General features: G+C 44.6%; 1 protein-coding gene across 1 annotated transcript in view; it reads right to left on the minus strand.

Annotated features, from left to right (window-relative positions):
- Window positions 1-16564, minus strand: part of RASSF6 (Ras association domain family member 6) — a 145033-nt gene extending 128469 nt beyond the window's left edge. The window contains exon 1 of the mRNA XM_033961771.1: window positions 16487-16564. The gene's annotated coding sequence lies outside the window, so the exon portion shown is untranslated. The remainder of the gene's footprint in view (window positions 1-16486) is intronic.
- Window positions 16565-22035: the final 5471 nt, after the last annotated feature.

The following is a 22035-nucleotide window of genomic DNA, read 5'->3' on the forward strand; positions in this document are numbered from 1 at the left end:
TTCCAGTTTTTGTCTGTTTTTGACCTTTTCCATTGTTTAAACGAAGTTTTCTTGTCTCTGATCGCTTCCATAACCTCTACAGTGAGCCACGCCGGTTCCTTGTTCTTTTTCCTCTTGGATCCCTTGTTAATATACGGTATTATACGGTATTAACTATATATATATATATATATATATATATATATATATATATATATATATATATATTGTGCCTCGGTGACCGTGTCCTTAAAAGGGGACCAAGCTTGCTCTAGCGTTTTTACAGTGCTTGTCCTCTTCTTAATCTTATTCCCCACCATGCGTCTCATCTCTTCGTAATTCCCTTTTCGGAAGTTCAGTGCCGTGGCCGTCGTTCTGGACCAATGTTTCGCCTCTGTGTCCAGGTCGAAGTGGATCATATTGTGATTGCTATTTCCCAGCATCCCTTCTACTTCTACACCTTGTGCCGGTCCTCGCAGTCCATTTAGAATTAAGTCCAGAATTGAATTTCCTCTTGTATTTTTCTTGACAAGTTGTTCCAGGAAGCTATCGCCTACAGCATCCAGGAATTTGGCCTCCCTAGCGCAGCCAGAGGTGCCTAGGTTCCAGTCTATCCACGGATAGTTGAAGTCGCCCATGATAACTGCGTTGCCTCCCTTGCAGTTGCATTTAATCTCATCCGTCATTTCTCTGTCAATTTCTTCGGACTGCCCTGAGGGTTGGTAGTAGATGCCGATCTTCATTTCCAGTCCATTTGTTCCTGGAATTTTGACCCATACTCTAACTTATCCTTCGGTTGTGGCTTGTTCTCTCCAGTAGATTCAATTCCCTCTTTGACGTATATGGCAATGCCCCCATCTTTTTGAGCCACTCTGTCTCTGTGGTATAGTTTGTATCCTGGTAGCACAGTGTCCTAGATGTTTCCCTTAGTTCACCATGTTTCCGTGATGCCGATGATGTCAACATTATCTGTTTGTGCCACAGCTTCAAATTCACCCATCTTATTCCTAAGGCTCCTTGCGTTTGTGTACATATACTGGAGTTTGTGGCCTGTTCCTTTCTTGCATTTCCTTCCCTCGTGTGTCCTTTTCGATCTTGCCTGTGATCCAGTGAGTCTTCCCCTCTGTCTTCCTGCACGGTATCCTCCGGGTATACCGGCTCCCGAACCATCAACTCTCTCTCGGTCGATTGTCAGCTTTCCCCTTCTTCCTAGTTTAAAAACTTCTCAACTTCTCTCTTGATGTTGCTTGCAAGTAGCCTCTGCTGAGGTGGAGTCCGTCCTTCCTGAATAGCTTTCTCTTCCCTCAGAATGTCATCCAGTTGCGCACGAAGTGGAATCCTTCTTCCTCACACCAGTGCCGCATCCACGCATTGACTGCTTGCAGCTCCATCTGCCTCTTCTCGTCTGCCCTGGGTACCAGCAGGATCTCCGAGAATGCTATCCTCTGTTTTCTGATCTTCAGCTTCCTTCCTAGCATCCGGAACTTCAGTACTTCTCTAATTTAGTTCTTGTTGCTCATGTTGTTCGTTCCCACATGGATCATCACTGCCGTGTCTTCTTCTTCCACACTGTCAATGATCCTGTCGATGCGGCTCACTATGTCTTCTACCTTAGCTCCCAGTAGGCAGGTCACCAGCTGATCCAGTCTTCCCCCTGTTATATGGTTGTCGAGCTATCTAATGATGGAGTCCCCCATGACGATTGCTGTCCTCTCTATCTTCTCTTGATTCTCCAGCCGCAGGTCTGTGTCCATCTCTCCATCCGTAGGTCTGTGTCCTTCGTTCTCGCTGCTGTGTCACCCATTCCTTCGTGGTGGTTGTCCATCGGGTGATCCACACTCTCTGTAGGTGTATCTCAGCAGTTTCACTGTTGCTGGTGATTTTCCCATGGTCTCCCTGTACACATCCTCTATGAACTTCTCCAGCTCTCGGACTTCTTCCGATCGCGTTCTCTGTCTCGATGTTCTCTGCATCTCTATCTTCCTCCTCCACTGCTTGGAGTTCTCTGCATCTCTGCGTCTCTGTCTTCCTCCTCCATTGCTTGAAGCAGTGGCGTACCTAGGGGGGGGGCGGGGGGGGCGGGCCGCCCCGGGTACCAGCCCTAAGGGGGTGTTCCCGGCCTTGCCGTTCAGTCCCCCGCCACCCCCGAAGGACCGCTCGCCCCCCTGGCCTCCCCGCACCACCTATGAACAGCCGCAGCAGGATCGCGAAGTCAGCGTCAGCATCCCTGCGCTGCTTCCTACGACGCGATCCCGCCCCTCCTCTGACGTCAGAGGAGGGGCGGGATCGCGTCGTAGGAAGCAGCGCAGGGATGCTGACGCTGACTTCGCGATCCTGCTGCGGCTGTTCATAGGTGGTGCGGGGAGGCCAGGGGGGCGAGCGGTCCTTCGGGGGTGGCGGGGGACTGAACGGCAAGGCCGGGAACACCCCCTTAGGGCTGGTACCCGACGCTGACTTCGCGATCCTGCTGCGGCTGTTCATAGGTGGTGCGGGGAGGCCAGGGGGGCGAGCGGTCCTTCGGGGTGGGTCGGGGCATCAGGCCTTCAGGGTGGGGCGGGCGGGCAGGCAAGCAGGCTTTCAAGGGGGAGGGGGTGACAGGCAGGCAGGCCTTCAAGGGGGGACAGGCCTTCGGGGGGGGGGTGCAGACATTCAAGGGGTGCAGGCCTTCAAGGGGGGCAGGCAGGCCTTCAGGGGGGTGCAGACCTTCGGGGGGGGGTGTAGGCCTTGGGGGGGGTGCAGACCTTCAAGGGGGTGCAGGCCTTCAAGGGGGGAAAGGCAGGCAGGCCTTCAAGGGGGGGACAGGCCTACAAGGGGGGGGGACAGGCCTACAAGGGGGGGGGACAGGCCTACAAGGGGGGGGGGGGCAGGCCTTCAAGGGGGGGTGCAGGCCTTCAAGGGGGGGTGCAGGCCTTCAAGGGGGGTGCAGGCCTTCAAGGGGGGAAAGGCAGGCAGGCCTTCAAGGGGGGGACAGGCCTACAAGGGGGGGGGACAGGCCTACAAGGGGGGGGACGGGCCTACAGGGGGGGGGGACAGGCCTTCAAGGGGGGGTGCAGGCCTTCAAGGGGGGGTGCAGGCCTTCAAGGGGGGGTGCAGGCCTTCAAGGGGGGTGCAGGCCTTCAAGGGGGAGACAGGCCTTCAAGGGGGGGAAAGGCAGGCAGGCAGGCCTTAAAGGGGGGGACAGGCCTACAAGGGGGTGGGACAGGCCTTCAAGGGGGGGACAGGCCTTCGGGGGGGTGCAGACCTTCAAGGGAGTGCAGGCCTTCGGGGGGGGGGGTGCAGTCCTTCAGGGGTGGGGTTTAGGCCTTCAGAGGGGGACAGACCTTCGGGTGGGAGGTAAAGTCCTTCGGGGGGTGCAGGTCTTCAGGGGTGGGGTGTAGCCCTTCGGAGGGGGGACAGACCTTCGGGGGAGGGGGGTCCTGGTGTAAAAGTACACAGAGGGAGAGAGGGAAGGGGGGGTTCAAAGATACATGCATATGCCAGACTTTGGGGGTTAGAAATAATGGGTCTAAAAACAGAGGAGTGGGAGAGAGATGGTGCATAATGGGATTTAGGGAGGGAAGGAACAGAAAGGGAGAGAACTTGGAAACAGGGGATGGTGTGGAGGGGGGATAGAGATACTGGATAGGAGGATAGTTGGGAACAGAAAGGGAGAGATGGTGGATCCTGGGGTGGTGGGGAGTTGAGAAAAGGTGAATCTGTGGATGGAGACAAAAAAAAGGAAAGATGCCAGATCTCCGGGAGAGGGAAGGGAAACGGAAGGGGAGAACAGAGATGGCAGACGGATGGTTAGCACGGAGAAAGGAGACCCTGGCAAGCAAGACAACAAGAGCCTGGGACCAACAAGATTTGAATATTGATCAGAGAACAAAAGGTAGAAAAAATAATTTTATTTTCTGTTTTGTGATTACAATATGTTAGATTTGAAAAGTGTACATGAGACAGCTTGAAATGGGAACTTTTCTATTTTTGTGAATAGCAAGGCTGAGTTCAGTTAAAATATATGCTTTATAAGAAAATATAATAATGTGTTTTATAAAGTTTATAAGCATTGCTGGCATACTCGGTGAGGTGTTCCTAGTGTTGGTGGTGGTGGTAGCATGTCAGTGTGTTGAGAGGAAGAGGTAGTCTGGGAAATTCTGCTGAGCAAACTCTGGGCCCATTTCCACCCCCAGTTAGTCCACTCCACTCAACTGGTTCACACACTGAGTGGGTCTTTGGGTGTTATTTCTGGGTAGTTGTTTTAGAATCTCTTCCAGTGGTTTGTCAGTATCTCCTTCTGGTCCAAGGAAGGAAACTTTGTCAACCTTAGCATTGACCTTCAGAATATGTTTGTAACAGCGCTGCTTGTGTGGCATTAGGCTATGTAGTGATCGAAAGAAAAAAACAGACCTTTGCACATTTTTGCACTATATGGTGGGTGTATGAGGAGATTCATTTCCTGCACAGTTAAGTCCATTTTTTCTACTGAATAATAGTATAGGTACAATGAAAGTAAATAGCAAAAATGTTTGAGTAGATAATTAAGGAAATCTTTTTCATATTGCTTGCTTATGGACTGGGAAAAAAGACTGTTCAAGCAAATGTCTCCAGAACTGCTTTAATGGAAAAATGTGATTTTTTTTTTTTAAGTACTTTGTGAAATTTATTGTTGTTGTGAAATTTATTGTTATACTTTGTTTAAACTTAAAAAGCGGTGTCATTAACAGTGAATCTAATCGAAAAATCGATTCAACAGGGTGAATCGGATCGAATGAAATATTTTTCTCTGAATCGGGCAGCACTATTGGCTACCATGAGAATGGGCTACTGGGCATGATGGACCATTGGTGTGACCCAGTTAGGCTATTCTTATGTTATGTTCTCATCTGTAGGGGCCTTTGTTTTCACTTCTTATTTTAATGTATTTTTTTCCTGGGAACTTATCAGTGTTTTTTTATAATGGGAACAAAAATGGAAGAGAATTAATGTGTGTGGAATGGGGGGGGGTAACTAATTTCTTCAGCTAAATAATTCAATCCACTTCAAACAGACATAGGAGAACTCACGCACCATTCACACACCCTCCAACCAAAAACGTCAAAAGAAAAAAACTGTTCGACAACCTCCTAGCCATTCGAGCTGCAACACTTGACCCCCAACTCTACAACCTATTGACCTCGACCACAAACTACAAAACCTTAAAAAAAGAAATAAAAACCCTTCTATTAAAAAAACACATAAAACCAAACTAACATAATCAGAACTGTCCCAAGCATCACCTGCAACTACTCCATATGTACTTCTGATGTCATGACAATTCAGACATAATTTATGTTATGTTATGTTTGGAATAATGGTTACATAAATGAGGTTCAATAAAAGAAAATTTTCTGTGGGAGCATTTGTTGGAACTTCTGTTATCCTGATTTCTTCTATCTGTGGGCTTTCTTTAGCTAACCTACTTATCTGGGGCTTTCCACTTCTGCAGCTGCCCTTTTCACGGTCCACTTTGCGCTTGCACTCTCTGGGGAGGGGGGGTTGGGTCTGGGCTTGGTGGGGTAGGTGTGTCTGGTAGTTTTGTCTGGGTGGTGGCTGGGTGTTTCTTGGGTGCTTGTTGTGCGGATTGGTGTGTCTGGTGAGCGGTCTGGGTGTTGTTGCTTGTGGGGGTTTTTTTCATTATAAAATATGGCTGAGGGTCTAGTCCGGCTTATTATTCTTGTGGGTTCTGGGGTGGGATTTGTTTGCTTGCCCCAAGTTTTGGCCTTTTGTTGTGTATTGCTATGCCTCTCATTGGCAATTTTCTCTTGGGAGAGGCTTGTTCATGCTTGTTGTTGCTGTTACTCTCATTCTGTGTTCTTTTTGATAATGTATAAGTTTCTGTACAGACCATGGTTGCTTGTCTGGACCTTTTGCCATTCTCAATAAAAATACTTTGGGGAAAAAAAAAAAAAAAAAAAAAGAAAATTTTCACTGCCTGTTTCTATTCTGACCATTTATTCCATTTCATGGTTATTGCAAAAAAAAAAAAAAAAAAAAAAATTTTACATGGGGGGGGGGGGTGTCAAAAAATGATGGGCCCCGGGTGCCACATACCCTAGGTACGCCACTGGCTTGAAGTGCCTCCAATTCCAATATTCTGCCCTTCAGGAGTCTGACTTGTTTCTTCAGGTTCTCCACATCGAGCATATGTAAGACCGCCTCCCAGAGGGGAGGTAGTCATACATATGGCAGATGGTGCAGAAAACTGTGTAGCTCAATATCCTGCTTCTGTCTGCTGCTTCCATTGCTGCCTGTTTGCCAGTCTGCTGTGGATGTCTTCTGCATCTGCTGGCTGTCCTCTGCACCTGCTGTGCCCTCTGCGCCTGCTGGGTCTCCTGTGCTTGCCTGGTTATGTGTCCTCTGTGTCTGCTGTGCCTGCCTGGTTGTGTGTCCTCAGTGCCTGCCTAGTTGTGTGTCCTCAGTGCCTGCTGAGCCTACCTGGTTGTGTATCCTCTTTGCCTGCTTGGTTGTGTGTCCTCTGTGCCCGCTGAGCATGCCTGGTTGTGTGTCCTCTGTACCTGTTGAGCCTGCCTGGTTGTGTGTCCTCTGTGCCTGTCTAGATATGTGTCCTCTGCTCCTGCAGTGGTCTCCTTCTGCTTCTCATTTAGCGGTGGCTTGTCCCTTCTCAAGCCCCTTCGCAAAGGCGCTCTCGCTAAGGCGAGCAACTTTAATGCAAAGGAAGATCTTACTTGATGAATTTACTGCACTTCTTCGAAGGACTGCACTTCTTCAAAGGAGTAAATAGGCAGATAGGCAAGGGTGACCCAGTCGACATCGTATATCAAGATTTTCAGAAGGCGTTTGACAAGCTCCCGCATAAACATCTACTTTGGAAAATTGTGAGCCATGGAATCGATGGTGATATACTCACGTGGATTATAAACTGGTTGACAGATGGGAAACAGAGGTAAATGGACAATACTCGGACTGGAAAAGTGTCATGAGTAGAGTGCCGCAGGGTTTGGTGCTCAGGCCTATGCTCTTCAACATATTTATAAACGACCTAGAAATTGACACGACGAGTGAGGTGATTAAATTTGCGGACGATTCAAAGCTATTCAGAGTAGTGAAGACACAGAAGGATTGCGAAGACCTAAACACACTCGAAGTATGGGCCACAAAATGGCAAATGAGGTTCAACGTGGATAAGTGCAAGGTGATGCTGTCGGTAACAAAAATCATATGCACAAATACAGGATGTCTGGGGCTATACTCGGAGAAAGCCTCCCAAAAAAGAAACTTGTGAGTAGTTGTAAACAAGTCAATGAAACTGTTCAGGCAATGTGCGGCGGCAGCGAGAATGGCAAACAGAATGCTAGGAATGATTAAGAAGGGGATCACAAACAAATCTGAAAAGGTTATCATGCCATTGTATTGAGCCATGGTACGCCCCCACCTGGAATGCTGCATCCAACACTGGTCGCCGTACATGGAAAAGGACATAGTACTACTCAAAAGGGTCCAGAGAAGAGCAACAAAAATGGTTAAGGGACTGGAGAAGTTGCCGTACAATGAGATGCTAGAGAAACTGGGCCTCTTCTCCCTTGAAAAGAGGATACTGAGAGGGGACATGATTGAAGCATTCAAGATATTGAAGGGAATTGACTTAGAAGAGAAAGAGAGATTGTTCACCCTCTCCAAGGTAAAGAGAACGAGAGGGCACTCGCTAAAGTTAAAAGGAAATAGCTTCCGTACAAACATAAGGAAGTTCTTCTTCACCCAGAGAGTGGTAGAAATCTGGAATGCTCTTCCAGGGGCTGTTATAAGGGAAAACACCCTTCAGGGATTCAAGAAAAGGTTAGATAAGTTCCTGCTGGAACAGAACATACGCAGTGCAATGCATTGTTATTTTTTTTAAAAAAACACAAACGCCCCCGACAAACCACAATAATGTAGTGTGTTTGCTGTGCCAGTGCTAGAGGGACCCCTGCTGTGGTTCATTGGTCAGAGCGTCTACCCCATAATCCCCAACGCTGGAGCCAGTTCAAACCCCAGCTGCACTTCTGCAATGCATTCTTATTATATATATTTTAAAAAACACAAACGCCCCCAACAAACCACAATAATGTAGTGTGTTTGCTGTGCCAGTGCTAGAGGGACCCCTGCTGTGGTTCATTGGTCAGAGCGTCTACCCCATAATCCCCAACGCTGGAGCCAGTTCAAACCCCAGCTGCACTTCTGCAATGCATTCTTATTATATATATTTTAAAAAACACAAACGCCCCCAACAAACCACAATAATGTAATGTGTTTGCTGTGCCAGTGCTAGAGGGACCCCTGCTGTGGTTCATTGGTCAGAGCGTCAACTCCATAATCCCCAACGCTGGAGCCAGTTCAAACCCCAGCTGCACTTCTGCAATGCATTCTTATTATATATATTTTAAAAAACACAAACGCCCCCAACAAACCACAATAATGTAGTGTGTTTGCTGTGCCAGTGCTAGAGGGACCCCTGCTGTGGTTCATTGGTCAGAGCGTCAACTCCATAATCCCCAACGCTGGAGCCAGTTCAAACCCCAGCTGCACTTCTGCAATGCATTCTTATTATATATATTTTAAAAAACACAAACGCCCCCAACAAACCACAATAATGTAGTCTGCTTGCAGTGCCAGTGCTATAGAGACCCCTGTGGTGGCTCATCAGTCAGAGCATCCACCCCATACTGTGTTATTTTGCAATAACTAACACCATTAGAAAATATTAATATTTTCATTTCTTACACCACATCCTCTGGCAATGAGTTCCAGAGCTTAACTATTTGATGAGAAATAAAATATTTAAGTTTTATAAGCTATGTTTATTTAGTTTAATTCCAGCTGAAATTCAAAATGAGTTAACTGGCTGGGAATGACTGCAGACCAGTTTACTCGCTTATTGGCAGCTCTCTAGTCATTTTTAGCAGCAGTTAACTGGTTATCTTTACTGATAATTACACATATGCTGCCTGCGCTGGTCTCTGCAGGCTTCCCTCTGCCATGTCCCACCTTGTTGATTTGTCATTTCCTGTTTCCACTGCTGGGACGTGGCGGAGGGAAGCCTGCAGAGACCACCGCAGGCAGCAGATGTGCATTGCTGCTACTTGTGAATAAGGTAAGGTAGATAGGAAGGGAGTTGCCAGGTCATGGACTGATCCAGTAAAGGAAGTGAGGAGACCCAGATGGCCACACCAGAAGTGAGTTAAGGGGACGGACAGGGTGAGCCTGTGCCCACCCAGCTATGGTTGCCAATATTTTGGACCGCAAAACCTCAGACATATGGCCCCGCCCTGTTCTGCCTCTGTCCCAACTCTAGCCTTGTCCCATCCTGCCTCCAACCCAATCCCGTCCCGCCCCCACAAAGCCTCCTCTCTTCTTCCCTGATAGCTCTGGCCGTGTCTGGAGGGCCCGGAGCATGCGCGGATGTGGGTGACATCTACGAATGCTCAGAGGCCCTTTAGATGCAGCCAGAGTTTGTTGGAGCTTTCCAAACCCCGGACAAAATGATGGGTTCTAGAAAGTTCATCCGGGCACCTGGACAGTTCTTTAACAAGAGGACATATCTGGGTTTCCCCAGGCATCTGGTAACCCCACACCCAGCTATGCCACTGGGATAAAGAGTGTAAACAGGCTTCAACCTGCAGAACAGCAGACCTTTGACAGCAGAGTGAGACTGACTGACATTTAACATGTACTGAACAGACTGGAAGAGCACCTCTGGCACCAAGACCTGGTAGAGATGGGTCTTGTCTAGGGTTACAGTATGGCTCCAGAAAAAGGAGGACAGATTGAGAAATCCAGGTATTACTTCTATTGCTTTCAGTGGAAGTAAAGCCCGGATGTCTCAATCTGTCCTCCTTTTTTTCCCCCAGCCTTATAGTAACCCTAGTTTTGTCTGGGCAATCCAGACAGCTGATATTGAAAGATTCTCTGCCTAAAAGCCAAACTATCTAAGTTGTCAGCAGGTGGCAGTAGAGAATTTCATATGAGGTACTTGGAGAGGAGGAAGTACCTTACCATTTGTCTGAACTACAAAAGCAGTTTTAAAGAATTCATGATAGACACGAATAAGGCAGAATTATAATGTTATTCCTGGGCTACAAATCATCCTGAAACATCTCAGCAAGGAGTAAACAGTGAATGTGGGTTTGGTTTTCTATTAATTATCTAGTAATGCTTTAAATTTAATGACAGAAAGAAAGCACTAGAAAATATTACAAATGTCAAGAAAAAAGGAGGCCCCACATTTTTTTCCCCAAATAACCCAATTCATTACTAATACTGATAGGTGTTACTGCAAGATGCAGTAAAAACTGGATGATCCTTGCTTTTTCCAAAAGTGTTCATTCTGGATGTGACCATTAAAATCCATTTTAGCAAAATAGCGTTTAGCTGGAAAAAAAAATGAAGTTGTGATGAAATGTTTGTGACAAAATAACTTGAGTTAGCCACCATTTTTTTCGCATAAAGTTCCTCAGAATGCCACACGATTTTAACGTATGGTAGCTGTCCTCATAAGAACCTTTGTATTATGCGTTTTTTCATTCAATATATTATTTTATGGTTTTCTTTATAAGTTATAAAGTGCTTGTGCTTAATACTATAATAATAGCAAATGTAGCTTTTACTTAGCTTTTTCTTAATAAACTGGGTCTGGCTCAATCCCCACCGACGCGTTTCATTATTTCATCAGGGTCGGGGAAGGAGAACGCTGTGAAGAGCAAAACATTATATTAGCTTAAAGTTTAAAGTTTAAGAACCCAGCAATATTGAAAATTTAAAATTTAAAATCGCCACAATGCTTACCAGAGCAGTATACTATCTTAGCTGAATGCTAAATCCATGGTTTATGAGCCGGAAGTAAGAACACACCGGCAAAATGGAAGCTAATGAACAAAACTCATGGGTCATGTGACTCAAAACTGACCAATGCATACCACCCCCGCAGCCCTTTAACTCGTATACCACAGACATCTGATGGTGAAGTCATATGCTCGCTGTGAGCCAATCACTAGTTAAATTTAAGCCATGGGGATACATGGTGTTAAGCTTAAACATCCATCGCAATTCCTTGATGTTCAAATTGTGTTCATAATTTCCTCCCTCCCACCCAACATGAACCGTATCAATAATACGCCATTTTAAATCAGTGATTTTGTGTTTCATTAGGGACCAATGACGGACCAAAGGAGCAGTCTCAACTCCAGTATTGACACGTGATTTATGTTCATTAAGTCGAATATGCATAGGCCGGCTGGTACGACCTATATAAATTTTTGGACAAGGGCAAACGATCATGTAAATCACATGATCAGTTTTACAGTTAGTTCTCGTTTTAGCTGTATAAACCTGGCCAGTATAGGGATGAGACCAAGTTTCCCCTACCAATGCATATTCGCACCATTGACATTGTTCACATCTATAGTGACCATTGATTGTAAAGGGTTCATTTCGTTTATGTTTGTAATGACCAATAAGTTCCCCCAAATTTTTTGCTCTTTTAAACGCAAAAGTGGGCGGGCCATAGTCCTTCCCCATGATCAATCTAATGATGTGCCAATGTTTAAGAACAATATTCTTGATGTCATAAGCCAGGTGGGAGAATTGTTGAACACATACCAACAGGTTATCCTCTTCAGGCTTTTGTTTATATTGCAAGAGTAGATATCTATGTGCATATTTAGCACGCGTGTATGCTCGTCGTATAACATGCTTAGGGTATCCACGTTGTTGAAACCGTTTCTTCAATACCCGGGCTTGGATCTTATATTCAGTAGTGGAATGACAAAGTCTCCTCAACCGTAAGAATTGACTATGAGGCAGACTGTTCTTAAGTTGTTGAGGGTGAAAACTGTGGTAACGGAGAAGGCTATTGCGGTCAGTGGGTTTACGAAAAATTGTTGTTAGTAATGACCCCTGTGATTTAAAAATAGCCATGTCTAAAAATGGTATTTCCTGATGGTTAATGGTAGCGGAGAATTGAATATTAGGATCTAAATGATTTAACCACTCAAGAAAGGAATTGAAAGTGTGGACATCAGATTTCCAGATGCAAAAAATGTCATCTAGATAGCGTCTCCAAACTGTGATGTTCTGAAACCAAGGGGAGGTATAGATATGTTGTTCCTCCAATTGGGCCATATACAATGTTGCGACAGAGGGAGCCATGGATGCCCCCATGGCTATCCCATGGATTTGTAAATAAAATTCCCCATTGCACCAAAAATAACTCTTGGTAAGCACCAGTGTTGCCAATTCCATCAAGAAGGCTGAAGAGATCCGCTGACAAAAAGTTTGGTTGACAAATATTTGTTGGAGCAAATTTAATGCACCTGAAATAGGGATCATGGTGTATAAAGCCTTGATGTCTAGCGTTATCAAGAGTCCATCAGTTTGAGATTGCGGAATGGAATTCAAAATATTAATCATGTGAGTGCTATCCTTGACATGAGATCTAATATTCAAAATCTCTTTTTGTAAAAATAAATCCAAAAATTTGGAAAGGGGTTCAAGCACAGAATGAGTCATCGAAACGATGGGACGCCCAGGAGGATGGGAAATAGATTTATGAATTTTCGGTAGAAACCTTATTCGTGGAGTGTTGTGAAATGGAGGACAAAGAAAAGCAGCTTCTTTAGTTGTAATCATCTTTTTCTTTAAGGCATGAGAAACAATACCAGATATATAGATTTTTAAATCAACCACAGGGTCATCATCTACATGTTTGGTTACCTCTGCTAGGTAATCCGTACAAGATTGCAGTACGATAGCACCACCCTTATCAGCGCGAGAGATTACAATATCCTGATTACTACGTAAATCTCTCAAAGCAAGCCGTTGCCATTTAGTGAGATTGTCTGAAGGAGAAATAGAATTTTCTTCTAATATTTCAACATCATGGAGCACTAAATCCATCCAGGTTGTTAGATTTGGGTGGAGAGGAAGGGGTGGATGCCATCCAGATTTACGTGCTATCAAGGATGAATCAGTGGTAAGTTCTTTATCCAAAAAATAATGCTGAGTGTGGAGTTTACGTAGAAATTTATAAAGAGAGAAATTTATAAATTTATTGTTTCTCATGCCTTAAAGAAAAAGATGATTACAACTAAAGAAGCTGCTTTTCTTTGTCCTCCATTTCACAACACTCCACGAATAAGGTTTCTACCGAAAATTCATAAATCTATTTCCCATCCTCCTGGGCGTCCCATCGTTTCGATGACTCATTCTGTGCTTGAACCCCTTTCCAAATTTTTGGATTTATTTTTACAAAAAGAGATTTTGAATATTAGATCTCATGTCAAGGATAGCACTCACATGATTAATATTTTGAATTCCATTCCGCAATCTCAAACTGATGGACTCTTGATAACGCTAGACATCAAGGCTTTATACACCATGATCCCTATTTCAGGTGCATTAAATTTGCTCCAACAAATATTTGTCAACCAAACTTTTTGTCAGCGGATCTCTTCAGCCTTCTTGATGGAATTGGCAACACTGGTGCTTACCAAGAGTTATTTTTGGTGCAATGGGGAATTTTATTTACAAATCCATGGGATAGCCATGGGGGCATCCATGGCTCCCTCTGTCGCAACATTGTATATGGCCCAATTGGAGGAACAACATATCTATACCTCCCCTTGGTTTCAGAACATCACAGTTTGGAGACGCTATCTAGATGACATTTTTTGCATCTGGAAATCTGATGTCCACACTTTCAATTCCTTTCTTGAGTGGTTAAATCATTTAGATCCTAATATTCAATTCTCCGCTACCATTAACCATCAGGAAATACCATTTTTAGACATGGCTATTTTTAAATCACAGGGGTCATTACTAACAACAATTTTTCGTAAACCCACTGACCGCAATAGCCTTCTCCGTTACCACAGTTTTCACCCTCAACAACTTAAGAACAGTCTGCCTCATAGTCAATTCTTACGGTTGAGGAGACTTTGTCATTCCACTACTGAATATAAGATCCAAGCCCGGGTATTGAAGAAACGGTTTCAACAACGTGGATACCCTAAGCATGTTATACGACGAGCATACACGCGTGCTAAATATGCACATAGATATCTACTCTTGCAATATAAACAAAAGCCTGAAGAGGATAACCTGTTGGTATGTGTTCAACAATTCTCCCACCTGGCTTATGACATCAAGAATATTGTTCTTAAACATTGGCACATCATTAGATTGATCATGGGGAAGGACTATGGCCCGCCCACTTTTGCGTTTAAAAGAGCAAAAAATTTGGGGGAACTTATTGGTCATTACAAACATAAACGAAATGAACCCTTTACAATCAATGGTCACTATAGATGTGAACAATGTCAATGGTGCGAATATGCATTGGTAGGGGAAACTTGGTCTCATCCCTATACTGGCCAGGTTTATACAGCTAAAACGAGAACTAACTGTAAAACTGATCATGTGATTTACATGATCGTTTGCCCTTGTCCAAAAATTTATATAGGTCGTACCAGCCGGCCTATGCATATTCGACTTAATGAACATAAATCACGTGTCAATACTGGAGTTGAGACTGCTCCTTTGGTCCGTCATTGGTCCCTAATGAAACACAAAATCACTGATTTAAAATGGCGTATTATTGATACGGTTCATGTTGGGTGGGAGGGAGGAAATTATGAACACAATTTGAACATCAAGGAATTGCGATGGATGTTTAAGCTTAACACCATGTATCCCCATGGCTTAAATTTAACTAGTGATTGGCTCACAGCGAGCATATGACTTCACCATCAGATGTCTGTGGTATACGAGTTAAAGGGCTGCGGGGGTGGTGTGCATTGGTCAGTTTTGAGTCACATGACCCATGAGTTTTGTTCATTAGCTTCCATTTTGCCGGTGTGTTCTTACTTCCGGCTCATAAACCATGGATTTAGCATTCAGCTAAGATAGTATACTGCTCTGGTAAGCATTGTGGCGATTTTAAATTTTAAATTTTCAATATTGCTGGGTTCTTAAACTTTAAGCTAATATAATGTTTTGCTCTTCACAGCGTTCTCCTTCCCCGACCCTGATGAAATAATGAAACGCGTCGGTGGGGATTGAGCCAGACCCAGTTTATTAAGAAAAAGCTAAGTAAAAGCTACATTTGCTATTATAGTATTAAGCACAAGCACTTTATAACTTATAAAGAAAACCATAAAATAATATATTGAATGAAAAAACGCATAATACAAAGGTTCTTATGAGGACAGCTACCATACGTTAAAATCGTGTGGCATTCTGAGGAACTTTATGCGAAAAAAATGGTGGCTAACTCAAGTTAAGTTTGTTCATAGATACGATATTTTGTGCACTTTTTTGTTGTGACAAAATAAGGCATATGACACAAAGCACTTACTAAGGGAGTTTCCTAATAAAGATTAGACTACTGTAATTGTAAAATCTCTAGTGGTGATGTGATGCAATTACATTACAATTTAAATTATTACAATTAAATGTATGAGATGTTATAATCAGTCAGATATTTCAATAGGTTTCCCCTTAAATTCCCACCGATACAGAGGTTAAACATTTAAATACAGTAAAACCTTGGTTTGCAAGTGTTTTGCAAGACAAGCAAAACATTTTATTAAATTTTAACTTGATAAACAAGCAATGTCTTGCAATACACATTGTCACTGTGTGTCACCAGGCCGGACTGCTCCCAAGCAAGAGTAGCCAAAAGAGCCCAGAGCACATGGTGCTGACCGAGCGGATTATCAGTTCTAATTGGAGTTGGTGGATCAAGTAAAATAAGATACCCAGCTTGCTTCCAACTCAAAATACTTTATTCCAATAGGAATTTTAGCTTCCAAAAACCCAAATTGCACTCACAGTTCAAAAGAAAAACTTGTATTTCACAGATACAGTCCAAAATGACTCTTTTCTATTCCAGTGCAATATACAATAGATTTCAAAATACTTCCATGCAATTTGATTCAGTCTCTAGCTCACAATGGCTTATTGCAGCTTTAGACTGGATCTTGCCTCTGAGCTCCTTGGATGCTGAGCTCAGGGCAGAAGGGACCTCCTCCCACAATGACCGCTGACTGTGGTCCCTCCCAACTAGGACCCACAATCCAGTCTATGAGAAAACCCCCAAAAAGGAAAAAATGTCTCAAAAATTACTGCCAGGGCTGTGCAGTGCTAACTGCCACAGCCTAGAAAACTCTGGTTCATGCACCAGCAGGATGCAGGAACCTTCCCAAGCCGCTAAGGCTTTCAGTAACCTTTCTTTTAACTTAAAGTTCAGAGACAGTCAGCCCCATAACTTGGCTCCACAAACTGGCAAATCCTTTTTTACTTTATAGTTTTGCTATTTGCCCAAGTCTCAGCATAACTTCCTTTAAACCCCATCTGTTTTCATGTCCCACAGGTCAGTATCACCATTCCCTTCCTTAAAATCCATGACTTCCTTAGGGTCTACATAGTCTTCATTATCTGAAGCTTCCGTCATGAAATCATCTAGCATTTCAGATTCCAAATAACTAGGTCTGACCTGGGTGTTAGGTTGAGGTATGCTGCTACGTGTCCTAGGAACTGGTTTTCCTTCACCTTTCTGTTTCCTCTCGTGTGGGTTGGTTCATTGGCTGTCTCCCTGCTGAGCACTGCTGCTGGTCCTTATAAGCCTCAGGATAATGAGCTACAGGTGTGGCTTGTCCCTGGCTAAATTGAGGGCTAGAATGTTCCTGGTATTGCCTGGAATTATGTCCCCCATGAATGTTATGAGATGTGTGGTGCACCTTCCCCCTAGGAACAATATCCTGAGTACTTTTAGTTCCTCCTGCCCATTGTTCTCCCTTCTCTAATTCAGGCGAAAACAAATAGGTACTTTCTTGCTCTACACTAAACCTTCCCTGTCTGGCTTTAGTTCTGGGTTGAGGTGTTGAGGTTGAGGTTCTTTCTTTTTGGGATAGTATTTTCCCTTGCCTAGCCCTAGACATCGGTATCTTTTCACTACCCAGCTCAGTCAAATGGCCTACCCTGTGACAACTTACATATAGTATACACCAGGGGTGCCCACACTTTTTGGGCTTGTGAGCTACTTTTAAAATGACCAAGTCAAAATGATCTACCAACAATAAAATTAAAAAAAACACAAAGCACACTGTATGCAGAGAAAATGTTAATTATCATTTACATTCCAGGGTTTTTTCAAAGAGGTCAAGGCAGATGAATTTATGCAATGTCACCTCAGTAACAACTATAGAAAAATAGACAAATATAACCCCTCCCTTTTTACTAAACCGTGATAATGTTTTTTAGCGCAGGGAGCTGCGTTGAATGCCCTGCGCTGCTCTCAATGCTCATAGGCTCCCTGTGCTAAAAACCACTATTGTATTTGTATTTATTTGTTGCAATGTAAAAAACAGAACAACTGAGGGTGAAAGAAAACTAAATAGTTATGTCCAATTGTTTTTATCAGATGTTGTTTAAACAAGGTAAATTAAATTAAAATATAAATGGCTCATATGGAACCTGACTGAGGCCCTGCAAAACCACTTTAAGGTTCCATGATGGAGATGGATGTTTTACTGGGGCCTGAGCCTCAGTGCCCCCTTTAGAAATCTGGCTATATACAGATGAGACACCAAGGAATCTTTAGACTCTTAAGCCCTAAAACAATAGCGTTCCACTACTTGAACGCTGAGGGATACCAGTGTAAAACCCTTGTCAATGTCTGCCTGGATCAGAAAAAGGCTCCGCCTTCTCCTTAATGCAGCAGTGCTGGAATGTTTCCCATGCCTTAGCATAAGCAGAGACCTCTCAGAAGAGTACCAATCATTACCTCTGAGTAGCCTTTGCGTGCTAATTCCGTGCGCTCAAGAGCCATGCCATAAGAGCAAAGCAATCCGGATCTTCTATGACCTCTGACAAAGACGGTCCGGCTACACTTTCAGTCTGAGACCTGGGCCCCTCTTAAGATACACTAGATTTGCATACCACGGTCTGTGCAGCCAATCTGGCACCACAAGAATTACTTTTCTCAAATAGCCTGCAATTCTGAGGTATCCGGCCTATCATGGGCCACAGAGGAAATGCATACAAGAGCTTGTTCTTTGGCCATGGTTGGGCCAGATCACCAAGTTCACCTTCTTGTTTCTCACTATTGCCATCAGATCAAATGTTGGGCGACCCCAGTGAAGGAAGGCTGTGGCAGACAGTGTCCATTCTCCCAGATCCAGAGTCTGTTTGCTGATAAAATCGGCCTGGACGTTGTCCACTCCTGCCATGTGTACCTGAAGATGACACTCCATCTACTGGAATAGAGAGTGGGTCTCCCTCAGCTGTGCACTCCTGGTGCTTCCTTGGTGGTTGACATAAGCTATACTCTTCAAGAAATCCCTGACAAAGTCTTAACACCACAATTACCTTCCTTCCCCCCATCTTCTTCCTGACCCCCAAATCAACCTGACCCTCTTTTTATCCTCTCTAAAAATAACCAGAGATCTTCTACTGTAACCCTCCATCTATTACTTTTTTGTAATCCACCTTGAACCTCAAGGTAATGGCGGAAAAGAAATCTCTAATGTAATGTAATATCTAACAAATTCTGAACTGTAGCTGCAATCTTGCTTTTTCTGGTAGCCCTACCAGGGAGTCCACAAACCAGGGCTGGGTGAATTCGAGCTTGTAACCACTAAGCAGTGGCAAGCAATTAACGTGTTTACCACTGGTTAAAATGCACTACCAAGGGGTGCAATCAGGTGTCCCGTAGTAGTTTTTGCATGTGTGTACAATATCCATGTGCTTAAAAATAACATTTATTTTTTTAGATTAGGGGGCATGTTTGGGCATTGCAGGATTAGTGCGAGCCCTTACTGCCTACAAAATAGGTGTCAGTAACTGCTCACGCGGTAATGGCTACTTGCTAACTGGAGAATTAGTGTGTGGCCATTATTGCAGAAATGGGAAATTCAGCCATATACAAACAGCACTAAAAGTGGCCTCAATGGGTGAGAAAGACCCGTGCTGGTAATAGTACAGGCCACTGTTTAGTGCTGATTAGTAAAAGGGCTCCTATGTTGGCTGAAAACAGGGCACAAACTTAGGAGCATACATTTAGGAGCTCAGGTTTTTTTTGAATACTGGACCCCCTTTGTTTCTGGGGTTCTTTTTGTAGAGTTTTAATCATTTTCAGTAACCCACTTAGTTTATACAAACACGAGCGATGAAGAAATGAAATCAGAAGCCAGGGAATTCCAAAGTTACTGATGACTTTGGCACCCACAGCTGGATTTTGGCTAATGGCTGGATTTTGTTGATGCTGTTAGCAAGTACGGTAACTTAATAGCCAAGGGAAGAAAATATTCTGGTAATTGCTCAGCATTGAGAAAGATTGAACCCTAAGCAGTGTAAGGTCATCACAACAAACAGAAGCTGCATACGGAATGTCCTGACTTAGCTTATCTGTGTACATCCTGTTTACATATCGTAAGTGGTCTGTTGAGCACTTTGACTATCTCATGAAGCTCATTATTCCTTTTGTAGACTCCTCACCCCATCGCTACAAAGCTAGGCATAGCAGGACATCTACCTGGCAGAAGTGGTGATAGAGAAGCTTAAAATGGGCAGAGGCAGGTTGCAGGCATGACTGAATGTAACAGCACTTGGGTTGATGCAACATGCTAGCTGCCAATAGAGTGGCTGCACTTAACACCACCTTGTAAGACAGGCTTGTCCAAACTATGGCCTGCAGGCCAGAACCTGGCCCATCAAATGCTTTTTTCTGGCTCTCAGGAGCAGTGGTATAGCGAGGGTAAGAGGCAAACAGGGTGGTGATGCCCCTCCCCCACCCTCTACTCCGCCTCCACCCCATCCACTCCTTCCCCACTCCCTCGTGCACCTGCGCCACTTTCCTTCCCCCATACCTCTTTAATGGTCAAAGCGCGAGCAGCAGTCCCAACTGCTGCTCGCACCAGCATCAGCTTTTCCTCTGACATCACTTCCTAGGAGCAGGTCCAGGAAGTGATGTCAGAAGAAGAGCCGATGCAGGCATGAGCAGTAGGTTAGGGTTGCTGCTCGCGCCCCAAACATTAAAGAGGTATGGGGGAAGGGAAAGGGTTCATGTGCAGTAGTAGGGGGCAGGGAAGGAGCAGGAGAGGTGGAGAGGAGGATGGGTGCCAGCACCCCTACCATGACACCACCCGGGGCGGACTGCCATCTCCACTCTTACTACACCACTGCTCAAAATTGGTAATTGGTACCAATTACCAAAAATTGGTAATTCATGTGGCATTTACAGTAGGATTTCTGCTTCCCCGCTATAACTCGCCTCTCTTTAAGTATGAGGCATGCAGTGCCAGAAGTTCGGGTTGATATTGCAGTTTCAAGTTCTGTGAGACCAACCCGAATTTCTGGCACCGTGTGGCTCAAGCTTGCAGAGAGCAAAGTTGTGGTGGGGAAGCAGAAATCCCTCTGTTTCTTCTGCAGCTGAAGCTAGGCGAGGGGAAAGAGACTAGGTGAAGGTTGGGGGAGGGGGGTTTAAATGAGCAAGAGAGACCGGGTGAACACTGTGAAGGGGACCATGGAACTGTCATATTTTGGCACTATTCGACAAAACGTGCAGCAAACTATGACTGTGGTGTTTTTGCCCTCTGAATGTTACAAAATGTAATATATGACCCCCAATAGAAAAAGGTTGGACAAGCCTGTTGTAAGGGGTCTTCCTTCCATAAAGTGATTATCCTTTCAGGGAAGGATGACCCTTTGTGGTCATTGGTGCCATTTTGAACACAGGGCAGCACTGGGGCAGGGATGGAGAGGGACTGCTCCTATGTCACACTTCTACACTACCAGAGGGACACCAGAGGGAGATTGGGAAGCATATGGGGGTTACTTTGGGTGGACTGGATTTGGGAGGAGGGATCAGGGGTAAGCTATTTGGAGGAGTCATTGGATCAGGAGGAAGGACAGGGAGGATTTGCCACCAAGACAGTTCTTTTATTTCTTCTTCTTTTTACTTTGGTCTGGCACTACATTATATGCTTTGGCAGATGGTGCAGGTGCTCCCACCCGGGGGCACCTAGTAAGAGCCTAGTCCATAAAGAATGTAGGTGCCTACCTTCCTTTATATGCTAGCCTAACCATGTATATGTACACTTTAAAGGGGGAAAATGCTTGAATACCTGAGTGAATTCTTATAAACCGCTCTGAGCTCCCCTGGGAGAATGGTATAGAAAAAAAAATTGAATGAATTAAAGTTAGGTGTAAGTGCTCACACCAGCCATAGAGCTGGTATAAATGTTTGCGCCTAAACGTGATCTACATGTGTAACTTAAATGGAAGTCTTGTTTGTGTCTATGTCCCCTTCCAAATACACAAGATACAATTTAAATGGGTAATTGCAGAACAGCACTTATGCAGAATTTGTGGCACTTACATGCATATGGGAGACCATACCATTAGTCTACACCAGTGGTTCCCAAACCTGTCCTGGAGGACCCCCCGGCCAGTCGGGTTTTCAAGATAGCCCTAATGAATATCCATGGAGCAGATCTGCATTCATGGCATCTCCATTATATGCAAATCTCTGTCATGCATATTCATTAGGGCTATCTTGAAAACCCGACTGGCCTGGGGGTCCTCCAGGACAGGTTTGGGAACCACTGGTCTACACACTTACATGTGCAATGGGCCTATTTTATAGAATTGTCCCCATCTATCTATGCATGTGATATACTGCCTAAAGTTAGCCATCTACATCGGTGTGCCTAGCTTAATTTTTTAATTGGCTTAATAAGCACTGCTAATTATTGAACGCGCCATTAAAAACAATTACAAAAATTTAATTTTATGGGAGGTGCCTATAACTTTCCAGTAGGCATCTACACTGAGGCACCTATCAGAAAGTAGTTGTGATTAGGGGAGGATTTTGGATGTAGTTTGACTTAAGTGCCGTAGGCACCCACTTTAGACACACCCATGTAGGCCAGTGCAAGCAGCATCTCCAACCTGATGCTCGAGCTGGCCTCGGCTCTCCCTCTGAAGTCACTTTCTGGTCGCGGGACCAAGAAGTGATGTCAGAGGAGAACCAAGGCTGGTGCG

This window comes from Geotrypetes seraphini, chromosome 1 (genome assembly GCF_902459505.1).
Source record: "Geotrypetes seraphini chromosome 1, aGeoSer1.1, whole genome shotgun sequence".
Classification (NCBI taxonomy): domain Eukaryota; kingdom Metazoa; phylum Chordata; class Amphibia; order Gymnophiona; family Dermophiidae; genus Geotrypetes; species Geotrypetes seraphini.